Source organism: Ammospiza caudacuta, chromosome 33 (assembly GCF_027887145.1).
Source record: "Ammospiza caudacuta isolate bAmmCau1 chromosome 33, bAmmCau1.pri, whole genome shotgun sequence".
NCBI lineage: Eukaryota > Metazoa > Chordata > Aves > Passeriformes > Passerellidae > Ammospiza > Ammospiza caudacuta.
Window position 1 is genome coordinate 3,579,606 of NC_080625.1, and position 13,489 is coordinate 3,593,094.

General features: G+C 43.9%; 1 protein-coding gene and 1 pseudogene across 1 annotated transcript in view; both read right to left on the minus strand.

Moving 5' to 3' along the window:
* Positions 1–13,489, minus strand: part of LOC131570213 (uncharacterized) — a 1,483,036-nt pseudogene that overhangs the window by 1,464,530 nt on the left and 5,017 nt on the right.
* LOC131570264 (class I histocompatibility antigen, F10 alpha chain-like) overlaps positions 1–13,489 on the minus strand; it is a 190,620-nt gene that overhangs the window by 42,565 nt on the left and 134,566 nt on the right.

Sequence of the window (13,489 nt, forward strand, 5' to 3'; positions counted from 1 at the left end):
AGGCTTGATTTATTATTTGATGATATATATATTCTACATCATAACTATACTAAGAAGGAATAGAAGGAAAAGTTCTCAGAAGGCTAAGCTAAGACTAACACTCAAGGTCTCAGCCTGTGAAGTTAGACATTGATGTTAAAACTGCTACTGATGTACAGAAATTGGTTGGTTTAATAGGTTGGATTAGATCATATTTAGGCATAACTAATCATCAGATGCAACCATGGTTTGATTTGCTCTCAGGTATCACTTCCTCTACTGAGGAGAGGCAATTGACCCCAGTGGCAAAAAAGACTCTAGAAGAAATTGAATTCGCCTTAGCACACAAATTTGTTAACAGAATAGATACCTCTGTTGGTGTTCAATTGTTTATTTTGAAGCACCATGAAATACCATGTGGAATACTGTGTCAATGGAGTGATAATTGGGAAGATTAACTGCATATTCTGGAGTGGATATATTGATCTTTCAGATCTCGGAAAACAGCTCCAGGACTTTATAAGCTTTTTGCAGATATCATCATCAAAGGCCGCAGACGTCGTCATGAGATTTTGGGACATGACCCTGTGACCATTGTGATACCTGTAAAACAGTGGTATTTTGAATGGTGCTTTGAAAATAATAATGAGTTACAATCTGCCTCATCTTGTTTTACAGGCCAAATAAAATCCCATTTGCCTTCTCATCCTGTTCTAAAACTGGCCAAAGAAATTCCTTTTGAAGGGAAACAAAGTTGTTCTCCTGTTCCTGTGGAAGGTATAACAGTTTTTACAGATGGATCTGGGAAAACGGGAAAAGCAGCTGTGGCTTGGAGAAAGGATGATCACTGCTAATATGAGACAATGATTCAGCAAGGATCTCCTCAATTGGTTGAACTTTGTGCTGTTCTTTTGACTTTTACTTTATTTCCTGATTCTGTAAATAGAGTTACTGATTCCATTTATGTTGCCAATTAAGTTCAGCATTTAGATCAAGCACTGTTGTATAATAATTCAAGAGAAACCATTATTTATCATGTTAGTGAAGTTATGGACAGTTATTAGTGGTCAAAAACATCCTTACTTCATCATGCATATTTGTAGCCATACGCCGTTACCTGGATTTTTTTTGAAGGCAAGGCCTATGTAGATTCTCTAGTAGCTGCTGCTGCAATCGAGACTGTACCTGATGTGTCGCAGCAAGCAGTTTTATCTCATCAAGTTTTTCAACAGAGTGCTCAAGCTTTACAGCAGCAATTTAAATTGTCTCCTGGTGAAGCAAAATCAATTCTTTCTGTCCTGACTTGTCACATGACTCATGTCACTCAATATTATGGTACCAACCCTAGGGGTCTTCTTGCTTTAGAGGAATGGCCAACTGATGTTACTAAAATGCCAGAATTTGGTTGCTTTAAGTATATTCATGTCGCAGTTGACACCTTTTCTCATGCAATGGTTGTTTCAGCATTCACAGGAGAAAAACCCCGTGATGCTATTCGTCATTTTCATCATGCCTTTTCTATTCTAGGTGTTCCGTGTCACGTAAAAACAGATAACGGCCCAGCATATGCTTTGCAGAAAATGCAAACATTCTTTCGTGCTTGGGGCATTGAGCATTCCACGTCTCCACAGGCCAAGCAATCATTGAAAGGGGCCATGGTCTTCTTAAACGCCAGGTTCAAAAGCAAAAAGGGGGAATGTAACAGGAGTCACCTCAAGTGAGATTAGATAAAGCTATTTATGTGTTAAACTTTTTGCATCACCTACCTGACTCACAGTTATCTCCAGTCTTTTACCATTTTTCCTCTTTGAATTCTAAGCAACCAGATTTCTGTAGAAATGTCAAGGTATGGGTCAAGGATTTAATTACTTGTATGTGGTCTTGTCCAGAGGAATTAATAACCTGGGGAGGGGTTATGGTTGTGTTTTGACAGATAATGGTCCTCGATGGGCTCCTGCTCGCTGTGTTAAACCTTACCTGGAGTGCACAGGACGGGATGGTTCTGCAGCTGAAGCAGAACGTGCGGATGACACTGCTAAGGCCATATATCGGGACATGTATTTCATCCGTTTTAATGTGCATTCATAGCAATTAAAGGGTGTGGTTTTGGTTTGCACTGATCAGGAGAATGCAGGTTTTTGGAATCTTGGTTCTATTATTCCTGCATCTCCTTTTGAGCACTTGGGGAGGTTATAGTTTAAGGTTTGAGTATTAGACATATAACTTAATAGGATAAGGTAGTTAAGAAATTTAAAAGCACTTATAGATGAAGGACAGGAACGATCACTGTATTAAGAATGAGAATGTTAATTTTGTTGATGGTTGTGATTGTTGCTTTGTGTTTCCCCTGTCTGCTTGGATTTTTGCAAAGGGCCCTACAAAAATCCATAGCAGCTGTATTTACAGATCAAAAACAAAAAGGAGGAATTGTGGTAGGGGCTAACAATGGGCCTGTTAGCTAAAGGAGTGAAAAGAAAGCTGAGAACCAAGAAGAAGCTGATAAGGAGCTCTCTCCAAGGCTGTAACTAAGGAGACCAAGAGAAGTGAGGAACTGAAGAAAGAAGAGAACTTTGCAGCTGGACAAAGTAATTTTAGAGAATCAGTTGAAGTCACTGTAACTTTTCACCAATGAAGTTATGTTGATTTATTGTGGCCAATAGTTAGGGTAGAAGTAGTATGAACAATTAGAAAGTGTATAAAAGTTCAGCCATGATTGATAATAAAGAGTTGCCATCTGGGACTGCTTGTTGTCTCTGCTTTGTGTTGTGATCACCTCTACAGTGACAGCTTTGCAGCTTTGAGGACTATGCCAGGGGACTCCTGAACATGCTCCAGGGTCAGGAAATCTGGGCATAGGGTCAGGAAATCTGGGCATTTGAATAAAGAAGTGCTTTGGAAAGGGGAGGCAGATGCAATGCTCCCAGTATTTGCCGTCGGTGCTGTAATGGAAGGCATTATGCTAATCAACAATGTTCCAAGTCGTGGATTTTGAAGAGCATTTGATATCGAGAAACAGGAGCTGAGGCACAGGGTGGCACCACACACAGACACAAATGCCCCAGCTGATGCCTCAGAGCAGACCACAGCAAGTCCCAGCCCAGGTGCCACAGGCAGCCTTTGCCTGACCATTGCCAATTTACAACCACCCACAGCAGGGAGTGCCGGACTGGACCTGGCCACCTCCATCACAGTAACGTTACTTGAGTCATCTGTTCATTTGCTTCCCACAGGAGTTTTCAGACCACCCAGGCAGCGTATGTATGCATTGTTTATAGGTTGGTCATCCACCTCTTTGATGGGACTTTTTGTTCTCCCTGGGGTTATAGACTCTGACCCTGATAATGAGATTATGATCATGGCCTGGACACTCCAAATGCGTTTCACTGTTCCCCAAGGAAATTGAAAAGTTTGATTGATTTTATTTCCCCAAACCATGAGCATACCTTTCACAGACCTAACGCAAAAAAGGGAATTTGGGTCTACTGCAACACCCCAAGTATGCTGGGTAAAACCTATTCTAGAATAACGCCGCACATGCTGGTGTACTCTGACATCAAAAGGACAAAAGATAACACTTGACAGCCTCATAGACACAGGGGCTGAAGTTACAGTTATCTCTCAAGCCAAATGGCCCTCACAGTGGTCCCTTGCTGAATTGCTCCAGGCATCTGCAGGCATTGGACGAAGCAGCTGCAGCTGTCAAAGCCACCACTTGATACAGATCAAAGGCCCCGAGGGACACTGTGCCTCAGTCATACTGTTTGTGTTACCAATGCCAATGGTACTGTGGTGGGGGATGTTCTCTCCCAATGGGGCTTTGGAATTCAATCAGATTTTTTAATGGGGGCCATTGGAGCGCGACACTTTAACCTGGAAAACAAAGAAACCGGTTTGGGTGGATGAAGTGCCCCTACCATTGCAAAAACTTCATGTATTAACAGTGTTGCTCCAACAACACCTCTGGAAAGAGCATATTGTCCCTTCTACCCATTCTTTGAATTCTCCCATGTTTGTTATCAAAAAACAAACTGGCAAATGGAATTTACTCCATGATTTTCGATAAATGTAGCTGTGGAGAACACGGAGGCCTTACAGCCTGGTCTCCTATCTCCTACCATGATCCCTGAAATTGGCACTAGACTGTTATTAATTTAAAAGATTGGTTTTTTGATACTCCTTTGCATCCTGATGATGCTCCTAAATTTTCCTTTTCAGTTCCAAGCACAAACATGCAGGCGCCCTTACAGCGATATCACTGGGCAGTTTTACCTCAGGGCCAGAAAAACAGCTGTACTATTTGCCAGTGGTGTATTGCTAGGTCCTCAGTTCTGTTCATCAACAAATGCCCAATGTTCTTTTCTACCATTCTATGGATGATATTCTTGTAGCAGCTGAACAACGGGAAGTCACGGAGAAAGCCTAAATTAGCCTTTGTCACCAAAGCTGTAAATCAGGCAGGGCTTTGCATAGCTCCCAAAAAGGTACATAAACATCCTCTGTGGAGGTATTTGGGGTAGTGCGTTGGAGTCTATTCAATTTCTCCCCTAGCTCTGCAAATTCAAATATTTGCACCTTACATGATGCACAAAAACTTTTGCGAACAATCCACTGGGTGCACTCCTTTTCAGGGATTTCAAATACAAAGCTAAAAGTCCTTTGCTCGAATGGTTAAAAGGAGATTCAGATCTTTTATCACCTAGACAACTTAGATATCATGTTCAGCAGGCACTGCAATGCCTGACTGATGCCATAGTAAGCCAACAAGCTGCACGCTGGGTACCTTGAGGAAAGTGAAGGGAGATGACCACATCCTGATTGATGAGCATCGATCTCTGATTTATTGATCCAGCTTACACACTTTTATAGTAGTGTTAATTAAGCTCATACATATTGCAAAACCTGAGCTCATCAGTGGTTACAGATTACACACCAACCCCTCCTTTGTTGTCAACACCTGTGGTTTCTTGTTGAGGCTAAAACTTGTTTTTCTCATCCTGCTGTTGACTTGTTATTGAGCACCCTTTCAAGGACTCCATGTTTTTCACCATGCCTTTCTCATCACTTAGCCAAGGACACGGTATTTACTGGTTAAGGAAAAAGCCTGAGAACTTGCTGCTTACAGCTGCCTTTTACTTTTTAACCAGCTGTATGTGATCATGGCCTTTCTATAAGCCATGTCTGAACAAAATTCTCCAACATATTCCCCATTTTTCTATTTTGCACAAGGAGGTTAGTCTGCCAGGTTTTTTCTATCATTCTACTGACCATATCTTGAATACAATTAAAAATACAAGGTAAAATAAGCAAAAGCATTAAAAGCACACCTAGTATCCCTATAAGTTTCCCCAGCCACGGTCCAAGCAATGGCTTTTACCCCAAAGGGTTAAAACCAACCCCAACTGAGCCATAATGTCCTGCCTTATCAGGCATTGCACAGTAGGTGATAATTGGACTACTGAAAAAGAAAGCTGTTAGCTGCTTTTCATTCATGCGAACCCGGAGAGGAGGCGAAGGGCTAGGGCTAATAATGCTGGAGTTTGCTCCAGTGTCCAACAAGCCTGAAAATGATCCTTTCTGTCCTTGAAATTCCACTTCCACCCTTTTCTTGGGTCTCTCAGAAAGGTTCAAAGTCAGTAAGGTAAGTCCTCTGGTGGATTCAAAACCATTTCCCCCCCTCTCTTGTCCTTTTATAGTCTGTAATCCCTTAGTCATTTGGCTCAAGTGGCACCAGCTGAGCAATTCTCAGTCCTTTGTTAATTTGGAGTGGTGGGAAAGGTGTATGCACCATAACCATATAGTCCACACCAATGACGCCAGGCAAAACAATTAATCCCAATGCAGATGATCTTCCGAACAGCAGAGCACCCAGCTTGACCCTGTATAACAATAGGTCCATGAATCCCAGTTGGGATTTTTCGTGGGTGTGGGGTCATCAGCATAACTCCTACGGCGGCTGCCAGTTCCAAGCCGAAGCTCCCTGTGGTGTTGGGTTGGAGACAGGAGAGGGTGCTGATGCTGCAGCGATGACTTGTGTCGGTGCGCGGTCACAGCGGTTCTGGCACCAACTAGCCGTTGGAGGCAGTGCTGCTAACGCTTGAAGTGGTGCAAGAGCAGCTAACACCTGATTTTGAGAGACTTTGCCTGTTCTTGTAAGCCTAGCCCTAATTGTTTGATTGCATCTACTACAAAGGCTTGTGCTCCGTTTGGCATTAAAGCCATCCTCTCTAATGCCTCCTCTATAGTCCAATTGGCACCCAGAGTATTAAGCACGGTCCTAGTAGTAAAATTGCAATTTTGAAGAGCGCACTCCTTGAGTAATGCCCCCCTAAGTTATTCTGGTACTCCAGCCCTTTTGATTGCGGCAGCAGCCTTATCAATAAATGACCCAAATGACTCTTCCGGCCCTTGCTTCATTCCCATATACACGGGTATCCCTCCTGGCTCTTTTACCCTCTCTATAGCAAGCCTGACCAACCTCATACCCTCCCGGCATTTCTCTTGCCCCAGCAAAGCTTGTGTCTCGGTACGAAGTAAAGGTCCCAGGCCCATAAGCTCATTAACAGTTATACCATGGAGAGGGTCTCCCTGCTGCCTCTCTACTGCCACACACTTGTTTACAAGCTCTTGCCAATGAGCATTAAATAACAATTGCTGATGTGGGGTAAAGATCAATTTAGCTAATCCTTGACAATCATTCACCAAAAGAAGACTGGTGTCAAAAATAGTCTAACATCTGTTTAGCTGGCTCACTTTTCACTCCACGTTGACTAACAGTAGACCTCAGCTGAGACAGCAATTTCCAATTAAGGGCTGTAATAGTAGCCTGCATGGCCCCTCCCTCCTGCGGATTGAATACAACAGGACAAGCCAGCTCGGTAGCAGCTCTGATAACTTCCTCATCACCCTTTTCCATAGCTTCTCTTGCAAGCACAGCCCACGCCAACCTCCGCTCCCTTGCAATAGCCCCTGCTAGGTCGTTTTCTGCCCCAGGGATGGGCTCATTACTTTGCGGGAGCCTATCGGGTGGTCTTGGCCACGGCTCCTGTTGTTCAGAGGGTGCGGAAGCCTCAGAAGCGCGCTCTATAGCCTGGCTTGCTGAAGCAGAGGAGGGCGGCGAAGCAGGTAAGAAAACCGTCCTCACTGCAGGAGCTAATGGTGTTCCCCTCTTCTGATCGTAATCTTTATTACGCCCATGAGCAGCTGTTGCCTGCTTGGCAGCTTTTTTCTTGGCCTGATGTTGTAAGAGCTCATTGTGAACCACCCTCCATAATTTACCTAACTTCTTGGCAGTTTTATTGTCCTCTAAAGTAGCCTCCCACAATAAATCACCGAATTTACACCACTCCGTTAACTCGTGAACCGTATGAGGATTAATAAAAACTCCCCTATCGTAGCCATAAGTCAATAGCCCTGGTAAATCCTTTTGCAAATCTATCCCTTTAACCTGCCTCTTTTGTAAAAAGGCAGTAAATAAATCATATGCTGCTTGCCTTTCCATACCTAAATCGTCAGCGCTGTTTGCAGCATCTTCAAGGTCCGGCAGCAGTATCGGTCGGGCTCGTCTATATGACACCCGAGGAACGGTGCGTCTCAGCTTCTTTTTTCTCCTTTTTTTTTTCTCTGCGCTTTTCTGCCGTCCTGGCTGCTTCAGGACCCGACCCGTGTCTTCACTCCTCCGTGGTGCTTCGCAGTACCACGATCTGGTGTCACCATTTGAGGAAAGTGAAGGGAGACGACCACATCCTGATTGATGAGCATCGATCTCTGATTTATTGATCCAGCTTACACACTTTTATAGTAGTGTTAATTAAGCTCATACATATTGCAAAACCTGAGCTCATCAGTGGTTACAGATTACACACCAACCCCTCCTGTGTTGTCAATACCTGTGGTTTCTTGTTGAGGCTAAAACTTGTTTTTCTCATCCTGCTGTTGACTTGTTATTGAGCACCCTTTCAAGGACTCCACGTTTTTCACCATGCCTTTCTCATCACTTAGCCAAGGACACGGTATTTACTGGTTAAGGAAAAAGCCTGAGAACTTGCTTGCTGCTTACAGCTGCCTTTTACTTTTTAACCAGCTGTATGTGATCATGGCCTTTCTATAAGCCATGTCTGAACAAAATTCTCCAACAGTACCTGATCTGCCTTTTTTTAAAATAACCTTGCATTCAGCAAAACAGCCCCATGCCTTGATGTTTCAATGGGACTCCAAGGCACCAGACTCTTTGTTTATCACTGAATGGATTTATTTACCGCACCAAATGACTAATACCATTAGTACCCAACATGAAATGATGGCTCAACTGGTTGTTCAGGCCTGACAAAGACTCATTTCTCTTGCAGGAGGGGAATTTTCCACTATTTTCCTACCTGTAGGGTAGCCTTTGCTGAATTCAGTGGACAAATCTCAATACATCCTGCAAAACATGAGCTGTATTGACATCTTTTAAAAGCCTTTTTAAGCTTTTATATTTTTTTCAATTGACAGAGAAAACCAACTTCAAGGATTAGCAGTATTCACAGATGGTTCTGGTCACTCTCAGAAATCAGTGGTAGTATGGAGAGACCCCTCTTCTAGTGCCTGGAGAGCAGATATATCCACAGCTCAGGGGTCCCCCCAAATTGTTGAACTTGCTGCTGTTGTCAGAGCTTTTCAAAAGTTTTCTGTTCCTTTAATCTGGTTACAGATTCAGCTGAAGTTGTAGGAATTGTGATGAGAGCTGAAGCATCAGTTTTGAAGAAGGTTGAAAATTGACAACTTTTTTATTGGTTGCAGCTCCTCATTTTTTCCTTAGAAAATAGAACATTTCCTTATTTTGTTAAGCATATTTGATTGCATACAGAACTTCCCAGATTTTTAGCTGAAGGGAACAGGCAAGCTGACCTTTTAACAATGCCTGTATGAGAATCTGTTCTACCTAAAAAGATAGAACAGCCTAAACTGAGCCATTCGTTTTTTCACCAAAATGGTGTCACTTTGATTTGGCACTTTGGCATTATTAAAGTCCAAGCTTCAAGAATTATTGCTGTTTGTCTTGATTACCAAAAGTATTCTTTTCTCTCTATTGTAGGAAGTATTAATCCCAGAGGGTTTCAGAGCCTTCAAGTCTGGCATCAGACATTACCAATTTTTCTGAATTTGGCCATTTAAAACACATTAATTCCTCTTTTGATATCTTTTCTGGTGCTCTTTTTGCATCTGCCCATTCAGGGAAAACAGCTTAAGATGTCTCTAGACACATTGCTGCTTTTGCAATGCTTGGTATACGATCTGAAGTAAAGACAGGCAATGGCCCAGCTCATACGTCCTGTCAAGCTGCTATCTTTTTTGCCTTATGGGGAATTCTTGTATTTGTGGGGTTCCCAGACCAAGAAAGGAATGATGAATCTGACTCCATGTTCTTAGAAGGCTAATTTATTATTTTATTATATTTTACTATATTAAAGAGTGGTATACTAAAACTATATTAAACTACACTAAAGAATACAGAAAGGAGACTTACAGAAGGCTAAAAGATACTAATGAAAAACTCATGACTCCTTCCAGAGTCCTGACACAGCTTGACTGTGATTGGTCATTAAGTCAAAACAATTCACATGAAACCAATGTAACAATCACCTGTTGGATAAACAATCTCCAAACACATTCCAAAGCAGCAAAACACAGAAGAAGCAATTCCTTTCTCTCTGAGGCTTCTCAGCTTCCCAGGAGAAGAATCCTGGGTCAAGGCATTTTTCCAGAAAATATGACTTCCACAGGGAATTATGCACAAAACAGGTATTGCTCATTCCCCAACAGGCCAATCTGTCACTGAACGGGCTCATGGCTCCCTCGAACGTCTCTTGGTACAACAGAAAGGGGGGGGCAGGAGATAGCACCCCTGCCAAGAGACTGCAGAAAGCCCTTCATGTTTTAAAATTTTTGAATTGTTATTTGATGGACCCCAACCCACCGATTATTTGACATTTTAATTGTAATTCACAATTGCAACAAAAGGGAAGGATTGCCTTAATGAAGGATCCAGAATCTGGTAAGATATTGGGGCCTGATCCTTAGTTCACCTGGTGTCACCATTGAGTCAGGAACAGGAAGCAGGTGACACATTAAGTCTAACTCTCTTAAGGAGACTAATAATAATTTTATTAGAAACCCGTTACTTTTTATACACTGCTCTGACACAGATGGACCTGATTGGTCCTTTAATCAACACACTTCATATGATTGGCTACTTAAGGAAACACACTTTAGTAAACATCTTATGAGAAAACAACTGTTCAAAACACCAGTTGCAACATTGTTTTAATTCTTTCTCTTAGACATCTCAAAACTCCCCAGAACAATTCCTGGGAAAGTTTATCTGGCTTTCTCTCTCTGACCAGGCTGTCAGTATCCACAACCTGGGGTAGAGGTTTTGCTTGTGTCTCAACAGAGAATGGTCCCAAGTGAATTCCAGCAAAGAATGTGACGCCGTTTTAACAATCTTTGAGTGCATGCCCTGACGATTCACCTTGAACACCAATACTGGCAGAGAACCCTTGTGAACAGGACCTCAACACCACAACAGCACCTGTTTAACCTCTAACAGACTTATGCCCTTGGGAAAATGGTTAAGGTTACCCAGTGGTATCAGGGTTTACAGGGCTAGGAAAACTTCTCAGGGACTGGAAACTTGGTGGATGGATAAGAAATTTCGTTAAAATAACCTTACATGTATTAGGCATTGTATTATGCATTGTTATGCTTATTCCTTGTATGTTACAGTATGTGAAAAAATTAATAGACAAGTCACGTAAGAGTGTATTTTTGTTTGAACAGATAGGGGGAGGTATGGGGAATAAAACAGAGAGTACAGAGGAACTGATAAAGGGGCCTGTTATCTGAGGCCTGATCAAGCAGAAACCATGGGAAAGACAGACACAGATAGAGGTTCTCAGGGCAAGAAGTGACCAAGAAAAATATTGTGAGACTTAGTGATAAGATAATGTTAACAGGTGACATGATGTCCTGAAGAATGTGTAACCAGTGGGGGATTGTTACCGAAAAAGAGCCCTATATAAGTACCGTACAAGTAAAAATCTCTATAAATCCCTGGTATACTCAATAAAATTGGCTTCTGATCTAAATTCGGATATCCCTGTGTCTCCATCATCATTAACACCCCCTGGGCGGGGGGAAGAGGTTAGAGAGGTTCCTTTCCCTTCTCTTTCTCCTGCTGTGATTTGGTTGGTAATAAATTCACTCCCTGTGCCCAGGTTGGCTCTATTTTGCCAATGCCGGTGCTCTGGGCGGGATCACTCCCATTCCTGCTTTCAACTCCCAGGCCTCTCCACAGCCAATCAGAGAGAGCAGGTCTGATGACTCACCACTTGCTGGGCAGACCCTCAGCACCCAGTGTTCCCCACCTGGCCCACACCCTCCCTGCCCAGTCACACCCCAATCCTCCCTGCCCAATCACAGGAGGTCTCAGCCAGGTGCAAGGCCATGGGAAGGGGCTGTGGCCGCCACCAGCTCAGGAGCTCTGTGGGCAGAGAAAAGGGGGTGACACCGGGACTGGGGGCACTCACAGGGCTTCCCTTCATTGTGCCTCCATTTGTGTTGGCTAAAGTGAGAGCTTCTGGAGAATCTCTTCCCACACAAAGGACACTCATTGGGCCTCTCCCCAGTGTGGATGTGCCTGTGGGTGATGAGGGTGGAGTTGTGCCTGAAGCCCTTCCCGCAGTTGGGGCAGCGGAAGGGCCTCTCCTCTGTGTGAATCTGCTGATGTACTGAAGCACGGACAGACAACTCTTCAACTAATTAAAGTTGAAAAGAAGGGTATGTTATTGCAGTTCTGGACACATGAGGAATCATTTCCAAATGCAGGTGCAAGGAGTTGCAGACTCCTGCTCTCTATTTATACAGAAAAGGCTTTACATATCCAAGCAGTTTCTAAGGAGGTGTAGTATATAATCATTACCTGCCCACTTTGTATTATAATCAGCTGAATACCTAATACGGCTGCGCACTTGCACTCCCTTAATTGGGTCAGTGGGATTTTGAAATAAGGGAGTGGGCATATGGGAAGAAGAAAGCTCTCTTTCTCATGGTAAACTCTTCACCCATGGCCAGTTGGCAGGACTTTTTGATCTGCTGATCACAATCCAAGCCTCTCCTAACTGTTTGATTATTCTTAAGGCAAGATATTTCTATGGTCTCTGCTCCTTCACAATTGCTACATCTATCCCTGTCACTCCTAGCTTTACTTTCTAATATATTTACTACTCTTTCACTAAGGTATGTGATTTTGCAAGCTAATTTAGCCTTCTTAACACATTTTAAAATCTTAACTAAAATATGTAACCTTCTACTATCTCAATAATATTCCCAGCTGGCCCCTGGACTCATCCACAGTTTTCAATTATCATAAATACATTTCCAGCTTACCCCTTGACTCATTACGATGAGATTGGACCTGCTCAGAAACCACTTCCTACACTCGGGACACTCATAGGACCTCTCCCCAGTATGGATCTTGCAGTGATTGATGAGGTTGGAGCTCCACCTAAAGCCCTTCCCACGCTCCCCACATTTGTAGGGCCGTTTCCCTATGTGGATCACCTGAAGCCAGATCTCATCTGAGCTCCAGAGCTCTGGCTGAAGCCCTTCCCACATTCACACTTGTGGGGTTTCTGCCAGCCATGAGTTGTCTCCACCACATCTGAGTTCTAAATGGATCTCCAGCTGCCTTCTGGATACAGGGGGCATCTTTCCTCCTCACAGCTCCCAGGGCTGCGTTTGCAACTCCTCCTTATATGGGATCTCCAGGGCTTATCCTCCCCATTGGATTCCTATGCCATGGAGCTGCTCAAAATGGCCTCTTCCATGAGGTTCTGCAGCAGGGATTTGCTGTTCCTGGTCTCTGTCAGCAGCTCAGTGCCTGGGGTAAGAAAAGGAAAGGAAGGAATGAGGAAGAAAGGACAGAATGAGAAAGGGAAGGAGCTATGGACAAGGACAGGATGGGATTTGCCTCTGTGCCAGAGGGAAGGGGAAGGAGGTCCCCCCAGTTCATCCCTGGCAGGACAGCATTGGTAGTGGGGTTGTCCTGCAGCCAGGGGAAATGTTGGGCTGAGACATGGAGCAGAGGAGAGGGGGAAAGGGGCAGCGACTTCCTTCTCACCTGCCTCAGTGTCCCATGCCATCTTCCTTTTCCTCGCAGCCTCCTCCATCTCCATCCAGACAAAGTTTGGGATTGACAAATCCTGGCTTGGGGGAAAACAACAGGTGAGACCCTTGGTCCTGCTTCCCAAGCCCAGCTGAAGAGTAACCCCCCTGTTCACGGTCGCATGGGCCCAGACCCTGCTCATCTCCAGGTTTTCCCACCCCTCCAGGCTGCCGGGATCCCCCAGCTCCAGGACTGGCCTTTGCTGCTCTCCCCACTGTGATGCCAATCAGAGCCCCCAAATCAAGGTCCCCCCTCAACTGGTACCACTGCCCAGCCAGTAAAGACAGTTTGCCACAGGAACCCTCC